At 41.2% G+C, this 12,717-nt stretch overlaps 2 protein-coding genes and 1 long non-coding RNA gene across 3 annotated transcripts in view; 2 read left to right on the forward strand and 1 right to left on the reverse strand.

The window, feature by feature from the left end:
• The window catches only part of LOC134654661 (zinc finger BED domain-containing protein 4-like), a 1,082,235-nt gene that overhangs the window by 619,534 nt on the left and 449,984 nt on the right, over positions 1–12,717 (forward strand). The gene's annotated exons all lie outside the window — the stretch shown is intronic.
• Positions 1–12,717, forward strand: part of LOC134654688 (uncharacterized) — a 403,600-nt gene that overhangs the window by 174,128 nt on the left and 216,755 nt on the right. The window lies entirely within an intron of this gene.
• The window catches only part of LOC134654659 (uncharacterized), a 191,823-nt gene that overhangs the window by 56,169 nt on the left and 122,937 nt on the right, over positions 1–12,717 (reverse strand). The gene's annotated exons all lie outside the window — the stretch shown is intronic.

Below are 12,717 nucleotides of genomic sequence, written 5' to 3' on the forward strand. Positions count from 1 at the left end.
CAGTACAGTACTGATCAGTCAGTGGTGACCACGCTGGTGGTGTTATCTCCTGATCTGAAACATCAGAAGAGCTAGCATTAGAAACATTTTCAGAGACATTATCAGACTTATCGCTAATATCACAGTTGATCAATTTATTTGAAATTTCATCATTATGTATATTATGATCATTTGAATTTAAAATTGTATTATCATAAAAAATAAAATGCTCTTTATTGGCTTGCCCTAATTCACTATTTTGTTTGTTCTTTCCATAGAACTCATTTCCAATAAAGGAAACATTCCTTGAATAAATGACTACTCTAGGATCAGATGGATCACTTAGTCTATACCCCTTACAAGTTTCTCCATAGCCTACAAAAACGTAGGGCTTGGCCTTAGCATCAAGCTTACGCCGTTTCTGTTTAGGAACAAGAGAATATGCAACGCAGCCAAATACGCGAAGATGACTAAGATCTATAGGAGATCCAGTCCATTCACATTCAGGAACCTTGTTCGCCTATGCACTGGTAGGGCTTCTGTTTTTCAGGTATATTGCCGTCTTTACACTTTCTCCCCAGTAGCGATTGGATAGACCGGATTCCTGCAACATAGCTCGTGCTTTTTCAAAAAGAGTTCTATTTACGCGTTCAGATACACCATTTTGGCTTGGGCTATAAGGCACAGAAGTTTGGTGTACTATACCTTCCTTCTTTAGGAAACTTGTAAGTTCATTGTTGCAATATTCAGTTCCATTATCAGTGCGAAGAACTTTTATTTGCAACCCTGTTTGCTTCTCAACCATATTCTTAAAGTTAATAAAGTGTGAACTCACCTCATTTTTCGACTTCATGAGGTAGCCAAAAGTCTTCCTCGTACAGTCGTCGGTGAATGTTAACAAGAAGCGGGCTCCGCCCCATGTGCTGACTTGCATTGGCCCAGCAACATCGGAATGGATCAATTCTAGTGGAGTAGCAGCGCGTCTTGAGCTTGCCACGGGATAAGATGCCTCATGCATCTTGCCCGCCAGGCAAGAGACGCAACTGCGCAGGCAATTGTCTTTTTCCTGTAAAACAACACCAGAACACTGATCCCCATCACCTAGCATGCGTATACTTGCTGTATTGAGATGTCCGAGCCTAAAATGCCACAAGCTCAATGGCAAAGAATCAGCCTTGAAGGCACTCACTGTCTCCTGCCTAGGATGCAGGAGCTTGGAGTTAAGGACCTGCCTTGTTCGATTTGATATTTATTATTATTAGAGAAAACTGGGTTGCCTGTACAGTTTCTATAAATATTGCATACATCTTTGGAAAAAACAACCACATAACCTTTTTGAGTCATTTGACTCACAGACATTAAATTGTTAGAGAGACTGGGAATGATTAAAACATTTTGCAAGGTAACTGATTCAGAGAGAGGAACCTTACCGATAGACTCACTGCGGATGTGTTGGCCGTTGGCTATGGAGATATTGCAGACGTTTTCTTTAATATCCATAGCAAGGCTTCCATCATTCACCATGTGCTGAGAGGCTCCGCTGTCAATTATGAAGTCTGATGCTGTAGTTGTGACGGCAGAGAATGCAGCGGCAAACATTGTATGTCCATCTGTCTCGCTGCTATTCTGTTCCCTTTTCTTTTTGAAGCAGCGTTTCACCACGTGCCCCTGCCTTTTACAGTAGGTGCAGGTCACATTTTTCTTCTTCTTGCTTGTCGCGGTGTAAGCAGACGACGCTGTCTCGGTGTTCCTACGGTGCTCCTCTTGTAAAAGTCTCATGCGGACCACATCCGAACTTAAGGTATTAGTCAGACACGCAGTCTCGAGGCTGGATACCAATACGTCATATTCTTGAGGCAGACCAGACAATAGAATCTCGGCGACCTCTTCATCATCCACCTTTTTGTCTATGTCTTCTAATTGTTGTACTAAGACCATGACGTTGTTGATGTAGTCCGACATTGATGCGAATTGGCCGTACTCGACCCGATGCAGCTTACGCAGTAGGAGAACCCTTCGGTATAATCCTTTATTTTCGTAGCACTCCGCAAGTTTGTCCCATGCTTCCTTCGATGTGGTGCAGTTACGCACGTGTTGATACAGGGCCGGTTGGAGCGACAAACTTATGCGCGCCAGCGCCTTCGCGTCGCGATCCGCATCGGTGTCCGTGCCTTCTACGCACTTCCACAGACCTTCCAATGTTAAAACCATTTTCACCGCAAACTTCCACGGAATGTAGGTATCGATGCCAGTCAATCTCTCTATTGAGGTTATGTGTCCGCCCAAATTTGATGCCAATCTCGACATGTTTTCTGAAGACATCGTTGAAATGTTTATGTAAGATTTTCAGTCTTGATCTCACTTCACAAAGAATCTTCAATAATCTGGGTATAATAACCTGTTAAACAGACTCTGGCGCAGTGGTTGGCACGTGTTGAAGATCTTGTGATTAAATAAAACTGATGTCTTCTGAATATCACGTTGTTTTATTTTAATAATCGACAATGAAAAATTGATTTAAAAACTTGTATAAATAAAATTGTATAGGTAAAATAAAATAAAATAGGGACGACACAAATTGGGCAGCTAGTGGGCGGAAGCCATGTTTTAAAGAGACCGGATACAGATCAGTGACAGTAAATGTCATCTTTGACTTGTCGCTGGTGGAGAATAGACAACTAGAATATATTTTTAACAGGTATCCATCGGGCCGATAACTTCCTCATGCCCAAATGTTTATGAACGATATTTTGTACACGCTCCAGTGACAAGCCACATACCTCAGCTAGATATGATCCAGCCCTGGTCACGCGTCAATTCAACTAACCTGCGGCTACATTCGCTGAAAACCCTGCGGGCGCTTTCCCCCCAAGGCCCCATCTCAACCCCAAACGGCTCAAATATTAATCACTATTTATGGTTGCATACTTGCGCCGCTTGAGAAGCTCGGCCGAATTGGCAGCCGAGCCAGCCTTCACTGCAGTGCCGTGGAGATGGAACAGCGCTAGGGTATCGGCACAGGTTGCGTCCCAAACCATCTTTGGCATTATAAAATCCATGACGCCCCTCTACCTCTATGAAAAGTTAACTTTTTCACAATACCATATTAGGAGCCATACGTCTTCTTTGCCCTAGACACTGCACCGCAGCATTTCGTGGCAGTTTTAAATACTCTGCCACGAAGTGCTAGAACAATATACCTCCACCTATAAGGAACTCGCCATCAATTGGTTCATTTAAATGTAAATTATAAAACACATTTTAATCTTACAAAAAATATAATCATTATTGGGTATAGGTACTCCTGCGCCATCTGTGCTAAATAATTTATATTTTATTTCACCTTGTATGCCAGATAAACCAGATTAATTACTGTTTAGGTACCGTAGTTGGTTTTATTAAGGTTTTAATTGAATAATAATTATACCCTTATTAAATTTACTTGAAACTTTTGCGTTGCGCTCTCTCGGAAGGGTTTCCACGGAAGACCAGCGTCGAGATCCTTAGATGGTATCTTGACATTACGCTGAGTGGAGACCTTTTCAGTGACGCTTAATAATAAATTAGTTCTGTTGTCTCATGTAATACCTAAATTTAAGCGTTTTCTGAATAAATTTCTTCTATTCTATTCTATTCTATTCAAACCAGCGGCCGTCCCATCTTCCACGGCACTAGGGTCATACCGTCGGGTCTTTTACCGTCATCGCGGGCGAGGCCGGTAGCACAGAATAAATAATAGTACTAAGTACAGAAGACTCACTCTCTAACAAAACGCGTCTGTTACGGTCAGCAGTCAGCACAGATATGGCCGCTAGGTGGCGACAGCGCCACGCGCGGCTTATGGCTTTCCCCAAAATTGGGGCCGAACGGATGTACTTTTAGCTACCTGTAGCAAAGCGACGAAATCGCGGAGTGAGACACGCCTGCCGGTAGGTTCCAAAACGGGCGGTGCTCCCGCACTGGCTAAAGCCCTTGTGTAAAATAACAACACCCTTGAAGATATTTATCCATTTATTTTCTTGTCTTGTTCCAATTCACAGTAATCTCGTCTCATGACAACCGTTCGCTAGCACGGCTCAACAACAAAAGAGAGCCGTCCGCCAAGTGTAGTTTCTTTTTATACCCAACCCAACCCATAATAGTCTTCAATTTCAAAACTACCCTTCTTTAAAAACGAATTAAGTAGGTATGTGAAATGCCAAAAACCCTACACTTGCTACACGGTCGCCGACAAGCCTTCAGACCGCGAGGCCTTGGTCCGTCCCGGAGCGTGTAGACAGTTGTTTCCAACAAAATTTGACCAAAACTGACCAAGGTCAGACGGTTAGAAGGCTTGTCGGCGACCGTGTAGCAAGGGCTTAAGGCCCGACGGATGATATATTATCATTGAGGCTGGCATGGCGGGGGGCACGCCCAGCGCTTCTGCCGCAGGATAGACCATTTGTCAGTAATTGTATTTGTACATTTTACGTCGTTCATGAATATACAAATCAATAAGTTGTTAAGTGCGTACTCTTTTTTTCTCTCTCACTCTCTAAGGAATCAAAATTAATAGGATACTTCCCGTCGAGTTAGAACTATGAAATTTGGCAAGTAATATCGTAATACAGTACAGTCTCGGGGTAGCCTCATTCCCTAGAGACCGCGTCCCCGGGTGGCGGATAGGGGAATGCTCACCGGTTGGGCGTATCTGTAGCAGGTACCCCCCACCGGAGGGCAGGAGGGAAATTAAATACCTCCCGCGGACCACAAGGCCGGAGAAGGACACTCCGTAACAAACCCCGTCGGCAGGCTTCTTTGGAATACTCGAAGCAGAGGCTGGCGACGTGCTGGGCGTTTAGGTTGGAGCGCTCAGAAGGGAGATTACAGTAGTTTTCACGGTGGTTATGGATATGGCACCATAAATAAAGAAGGGGAAAAGATTTTGGGATTTGCTTCAAGGCACAATTTTGTTATAATAAATACCGCGTTTCAAAAGAAAGATACTCATCTCATTACCTATAGCAGTGGAGGAAATTCATCTCAGATAGATTACATACTTGCAGACAAAAAATTGAAGTGCGGTTTCAGAGATTGTAAGGTGATCCCAGGAGAGTCATTAACGTCACAACATAGGCTTCTAGTAGCGGTGCTCAAGTTGCCAAAGCCCATTAAGATGCTAGTGGATAGTAGTCTTGAGTTGCTCACTCGTGAGGCACCTCTTTTGTACCACTCATTTTGTTAAATCGTCGCAGTACTTCACACCGCAAAAATGTCTTACTTCACTCCTCTATTCATTTTACTCATTTACTCGCGCGCATCACAACAGGTCTTACCACACAAATCATTCAAACACTTCATTTGAAAAAACCACTCGCGGCTGAGGCGCGCGAGCGCGCGATGCGCACAAGTAGGTACTCACAACTCGCAAGAGTCGCGATACTCGCGAGCGCGCGAGCCGCTCGGTACTCGCCGACATTCAAATCCTCATTTGAGTCTCAAATGAGTTTGTTAACTGCCGAACTACAAACCTTATTGCAAAGACAAAAGGTCCACCGAGAAATTCGTTGAAGTTTCGCTCACCGCCTCACGCGTCACTGACTGGGACATTCCCTCAAAAATCCTTTCAAAATGAAACAATGAATTATATTTATCCAAAGAGGGAGTGAGACAGACACACGCCCAACTTCAATGTCGCCTCGCCGAAAATGACACACGAAAGACAACAAGCGTAAGCGCTGCAGGCTTTCATACATCTTAAATATGTCTTCATTAATATGTCTATACATTAAATATTTTTTGTTGCCGTTGGAGTTTTTTGAAGCCGTTGGAACGGTCGATGCAAAAAAAATTGTAGTACCTCACCTCATTTGAAGTAAGACATTGTAGTACTTCATTTTAGAAAATGAGGTACTCATACAAACTCATTTTAAATTGATGTCCCACCCATCACTAGTGGATAGAACTCCAAAAATAAAATGGAAAGAACTAACTGGCCCAAAAGGCAAGCTCCTCCTCAGTAAAATGCGCGACTACTTGGCACAAGACATGGAAACACGGTACCAAAATGCTGACTCGATGTGGTCCAAATTCCAAGCCCATTGCACAAAGGAAGCAAGAACTACACTGGGAGTTTCGAAAGGAGGCGTAAGCACGAACAAAGACCCCTCATGGTGGGATGATAGAGTAAAAGAAGCCCTTAGAAACAAAAAGGATCTTTTCAAAATCTGGCAAAGCTCTCGATTGGACCACGACCGAGATAAATACATGAAGGCAAAGAAGGATGCCAAAAGGTGTGTGGCACAAACCAGGGCTGAAGCACGAGAGGGATTTTACAGGGATCTTGAGAATGCCAAAACGGACGCAGATATCTTTAAGGTAGCTAAAAATAGAAACAGAGCTACATTAGACGTCAAATCCAATAAGTTTATTAAAAGTAAGAACAATACACTACTTACCTCTCATGAAGATATAAATGGCAGGTGGTTCGAGTACTACAAAGAACTACTCAATGAGGAGTTCCCGAGCCAGGAGTTTAATCCCTTACCACCAGTTCAAGGCCCAACTCACGAGGTTACTATACAAGAAGTTAAGCAAGCCGTCAATAAAATGAAAAATCGAAAAGCGCTAGGCCCTGATGAAATTCCGGCCGATCTTTGGAAGGCTGTGGGACCATCGGCAATAGAGTGGCTCACTAAACTTTTTAACATAATACTGGAAAATAAATCTATTCCTGAGGCCTGGCGGCAAAGCTACCTTGTCCCATTTTACAAGAACAAAGGGGACATAACTCACTGCTGCAACTACAGGGGGATAAAACTAACCTCACATACTCTTAAACTGTGGGAGCGCATACTAAACAAACGCCTTATGGACATCTGCGTAATTACACCGAATCAATTTGGCTTCACCCCATCAAAATCGACCACAGACGCAATACAGACCATGAGAATATTGACGGAAAAACATCGCGTAAATAAGGAGGACTTGCACTTTATATTCATAGACCTGGAAAAGGCGTTCGATCGGGTACCGAGAAGACTTGTGTGGCAATCAATGAGGGAACATCTAATACCCGAGGACTACATACGCTTGGTTCAGGACACATACTCCAACATCCGCACGAAAGTCAAAAGTCCTACCGGATTGAGCAAAGATTTCGCGGTCGAAGTGGGAGTCCACCAAGGATCAGCGTTAAGCCCCCAATTATTTAATATAGTCATGGATTATATCACGAAACCCATTCAGCAGGAACTACCTTGGAACCCCCTATATGCCGACGACATCGCGCTTGTTTCCAAATGTGCCGAAGACCTGCTAACAACTCTAACCAAATGGATCACTACTTTAGAAAACGCGGGACTCCGAGTAAATAGATCGAAAACCGGACATCTTGAATGCAACTATAGCAATGTGGCAAACAGATGCAATCTCTACTACCCGGATGGAACACAAGTACCAAAAGTTAACCAATTTAAATATCTAGGCTCGGTTATAACAAATGACGCGAATGTAGAAGTAGACGTTTCCCACAGAATCAATATCGCATGGCAAAAATGGCGGACACTCACCGGAGTCCTTTGTGATCCACGAATGCCCATACGTACAAAGGGCAAGGTATACAAAACTGCAGTGAGACCAGCAATGCTATATGGGGCTGAATGCTGGCCCGTTAAAGAAACACACGTCAAAAAGTTACATGTGGCCGAAATGAAAATGCTTAGATGGTCAGGTGGAGTTACAAGAATAGATAAGATACGAAACGAATTTATTCGAGGCAGCTTCAAAGTCACTCCCGTCTCCGAAAAACTTACGGAAACCCGCCTAAGGTGGTACGGCCATGTTATGCGGAGAGACGACGACCATGTCGTGCAAAAAGCGCTGGCTCTGCCAGAATGCAAAAAAGGTAAAGGACGGCCCCCTCTGACGTGGTGGACGAGTATGGCCAAACTATTAGAAAAAACCCAACTACCCGACCCGACAACTGAAGACAGATCGTCTTGGCGCCTAAGGATAAGGAGAGCGGACCCCACCTAATGTGGGATAAGGCAAAGGAAAAGAAGAATATCGTAATACAGTACAGGAAAAAATATGAAAACTATAAATTTGTAAAGAAATAAAAAAAATAGTTTGTAATCTAACCTTAGAATTATTTATTCAAAAGTATGAATAATAGATTCTTTTCATTTCAATTACTACCTACCTCCTAACCTACATTAATATTTATTAAATACTACTTCAGCGACATTACCATTCACGACACATCAATTGAATAATAGATTCTTTTCATTTCAATTATTACCTACTAACCTACATTAATATTTAATAAATACTACTTTAGCGACATTGCCATTCACGACACATCATTTAATTAAACGTTAACTTCCTGTGTACAGACGAGCTAGGACAACTAAATATTGCAATGAATATTAGACATAATAGGGATGATGACACATGTTGAATTTTATAACAAAATCTAGTAAAATAGATAGCAAACGAGCAATTTATCACAATAATGCGGATATTAAAATAAAATATTGAAAAATTACAAAACTACAGGACCTGAAAGTTTCAAAATTTAAGTTTTTTTTAACTTCCAAAAACGATAAAAGTAAGGGTACCATTCGATTCATACATTTCATCCAAAAAAATATTGTATAGCAACTATATACATAAACGCAATATTTCACCGACAAAAACGAAATTTTCTTGTTTTGTCCATACTACAAGATGGGCGATGACGTCACGGCCTCTGGCCGTTTTGTATAGGGCGTTTCGCGAGTGAAGTGCGACTGTCGGCCTTTGACTACAATTTCTGACTTTTGTGTTACTTTAATGCAATGGGTCCCATATAGACATTTGATCCTAAAAACAAACCCGATCGCTTGATACCATAAAAAAAAATAGTCATGTAGCCTATTTTCACCACACCAGCTGGTAAGTATATAGGCTCTCTTGATTGTACAAAAACTGACGAGAAACTTGTATTTTATCCACATGTGGGGCAAAGTAATCAGATGATAATTTTGAGTTGTTTCCTTATGTTAGCTGGTAAATAGTGGTCTTTGTCCAACGGGAAATTGAACGTGAAGTTAAAAATGAATATCGAATTAAAATGGTTTAGAATACTCTTAAAATTTGAGGTATTTCTATAAAAGTGTTTTTTTTTTTAATACGGAAATCGCTTTTGATAGAGTTTGTGCGGAAAGAGAAGAGTCGTGGAATGTATGGAGCCCAATACATTCCACGACTCTTCTCTTTCCGAACAGGCTATATAGTTATTGGAAATTACAAGAATTGCTCGTTTAAAAAAGGTATTTAAGATTAATATAATAATAATAATAATTCGATTCGGGGACCTCTTCGGAGAAACCGAGGGTTTTGCCTGTGCAATTGCGGACGAAGTTATCATGACGAATAACTACCGGAGATATATCCTGAAGGACGGTACGGTCGACATTTGTCGGGCATGCCGCTGTCCCGGAGAGTCACTCAGGCATATTATCTCCGGTTGTTCTCATCTTGCTAACGGCGAGTACTTGCACAGACATAACCTTGTAGCCAAAATTATTCACCAGCAGCTTGCCCTTCTATACGGCCTTGTGGACTGCGAAGTGCCGTACTACAAGTACTCACCTGCACCAGTTCTCGAAAATGGTCGTGCCACGCTCTATTGGGATCGATCTATCATCACTGACAGGACTATTGTAGCCAATAAGCCTGACATCGTGCTGATAGATCGATCGCAACGCCGGGCCGTGCTCGTCGACGTGACCATCCCCCATGATGAGAATCTCGTGAAGGCCGAGAAGGACAAGTCCAGCAAGTACCTAGACTTGGCTCACGAGATAACCGCCATGTGGGATGTTGACTCGACGATCATTGTTCCTATAGTCGTGTCAGTGAACGGTCTCATAGCGAAGAGTCTCGACCAACACCTAGAGAGACTCTCGCTGGGTGGTTGGATCAAGGGTCAGATGCAGAAGGCGGTAATTTTGGACACGGCGCGTATAGTACGTCGGTTCCTCACTCTGCGGCCCTGACCACCGGCAGCTTGGGCCCTGCCCCGCACTCTAGGTTAGGTTTTTTATAATGTGTTTATATATTTTTTGTAATGTTTTGTAAGTGTTTTTATATTTTACTTTTATACTCACATTGTAAAACCCTAACCTAAGACCCTAATTGAATAAAAAAATAATAATAATGCTAATATTGATATGCAAGCGAAAGATTCCAAAATTGAACCTCGAGCGTAGCGAGTGGTTCGTAAAATGAAATCTTGGGCTTTGCGAGGGTTTCAAGGCACGAAGGATTAACAAATTTTGCCACCACGTGAAACACAACATTTTTCACCACACCAAACACCAACACAAGGAAAATACTAACTGTAAAATTTCAAACAAAATCAAAGCAAATCGCTTCAAAATTAATGTTATTAAATACCTATTTATCATTCAAAAACATAATTTAAAAGTCGATTCTACTAGCAAACATAATGAACAAACTCATGCATTTGATTACTTTGCCTCACATGTGAATAAGGATATTGATTTTCTACAAAATTTTAAAATAAGGAGGTATATGTGTTACTTACATTGATTATAGTGTTAGACCAAACGACGCCAGCGATTTTGCTAGCCCACGCAGTGCACGTGTTATTTATACGTCATAATTTCATAGAAGTTTGACGTTTTAAATAACACTTGCACTGCGTTGGCTAACAAAATTTCTGCAGACTTTTCTTGGTCTAACTCTACTTCTACTCTATTCCGGACCGAGCGGTTAGCAACTTAGTCATAACAACATCTATACTATACCATAGAGGAATATAGTAAGACAAGAGTGCTCACTCATACATCAGTTAGACTATTAATTTCAGTGTCTACATCTAGCATCGAGTAGCGGAACTATCAGTACTGCTACTTGACAATAGATGTAGCACCGACTGGAAAGTCTTATCTCAACAGCATAAGACTTTCCGGTCGGTGCTACATCTATTGTCAAGTAGCAGTACTGATAGTTCCGCTACTCGATTCTAGATGCTAATAGTCTTTTTGGTACTAAAACTGATGTATGGAGTGAGCAATCTATGTATTTTTTTCTCTATGACTATACTAGTAGTATCTGCTCTCTTTTTTTTTGCTTTTACTATAGTAGCCAGCGTCATGTCGATGTAAACGTATTAAAACAAAAAGGAGAACCGAGAATTTAGAATGAGATTACAAAAAATATATTTGCCATTTTGATTAATTCGAAAATAGAAGTGGGAAACGGAACTTTGAGACGTAAAAGATCCGCGTAAAGATAATCGTGGTTATATAAAGGGCATGCGTGAACTTAAATCACCTGCCTCCGGCTCACATTCGCACAGAGAGAGTCTCGAATATGGATCTTTTTCAGGTGGATAGGTGAACAGCAATCGCCCGGTCTCATTCTAATAATTATGGGGGACAGGGGACCGATTTTTGAAATTCGATCGCTCGATTTCGTGTATTTCGTTCAGTAATACCTCCACTACTAGGCATATAAATACTACTAATAGAATTGAAATCGAGGTCAATACCAAATTCCAAATTTCTATCACTCGTGTTTCAAAAATTAGCATTTCGCCGTTTTCCACCGATTTTCGAGTGACGAAATCGAGCGATAGAAATTTATAAATTGGCCCCCAGTACTGTTTTCGAATAAAAACCCTAGAGTACCAAGGTTTTCTTGGCACATAGGTTGTACGGGAAAATAAGATTTAGTTCGGGATCGGTTACCGGCAGTCCACCTGCGCCGACCAAACCTGGAGAAGCAATCTAGAAGCCAGAGGGACTAAATCAAAACAATAATTCCTGAAAGGCGTCTTGTCATTTGAAACGACAAAGTGATAGATTTATGTAGGTCTAAAAAGGAAAAATAAGTATTATCACCACCACAGTATTACCACGTTTCATACAAACATTTTATATTTATAAAGATTAGTGTAGAAGGTAACATTAGTGTACATATTAACCTCAATAAAACATTACGAATTAAAAACTGCCAAACGTTGTTTTTTTTGCTCGCATAATGCTTTGTAAAATATTGTATGATACAAGTGTGGAAATTAAGTTTTCACTTTAGCAGCTCGAACAAGGGTACTTTGCTACTTAAAAACAGTGAGCAAAATCGCATTTTGCTCACTGAGTGAGACAAAATGTGCAAAATGCGATTTTGCTCACTGTTTTTAAGTAGCAAAGTACCCTTGTTCGAGCTGCTGAAGTGAAAACTTAATTGTTGGTATATCTTAAGAAAACTTGAGTGAATAGGTAAGTGATAAAGAAGGAATACATTTTTCGGGTTCTCTAATATGTTCTCACTGCTGAGGTGAAAAGTTTTGTGAATTACACGAGATCAAAGTTATTTACATCTCGTGCGCTTTTGAGTCCCTTACTACGCTCAAGATTCTAAGTTAGTATAGAATCTTTCGCTTGCACGGGACTCAAAATAAGCACTCGAAGAAATATCAAACTTTGATCTCTTGTTGTACAAATAACTATTTTCCTAACTCGTGTCGGTGTAAAACACTCACTTCGTTCGTGAAGACCTACTTTCCACACTGGTATCATAAAAAACTATTATGATTAACTGTTTGTGACTTCGTGGATAGCAAATGGTGGTTCATTATTTTCTATTTCAGATTGGATGTTATTAATTTTTTATCTAATTTTCAGATGGCGTGGAGTGTCGTCAGTTACGGTGACTTCGGGAAGACGTTCGTGGGCGTTTTTTTTT

The sequence above is a fragment of the Cydia amplana genome, chromosome 15 (genome assembly GCF_948474715.1).
Source record: "Cydia amplana chromosome 15, ilCydAmpl1.1, whole genome shotgun sequence".
Lineage (NCBI taxonomy): Eukaryota > Metazoa > Arthropoda > Insecta > Lepidoptera > Tortricidae > Cydia > Cydia amplana.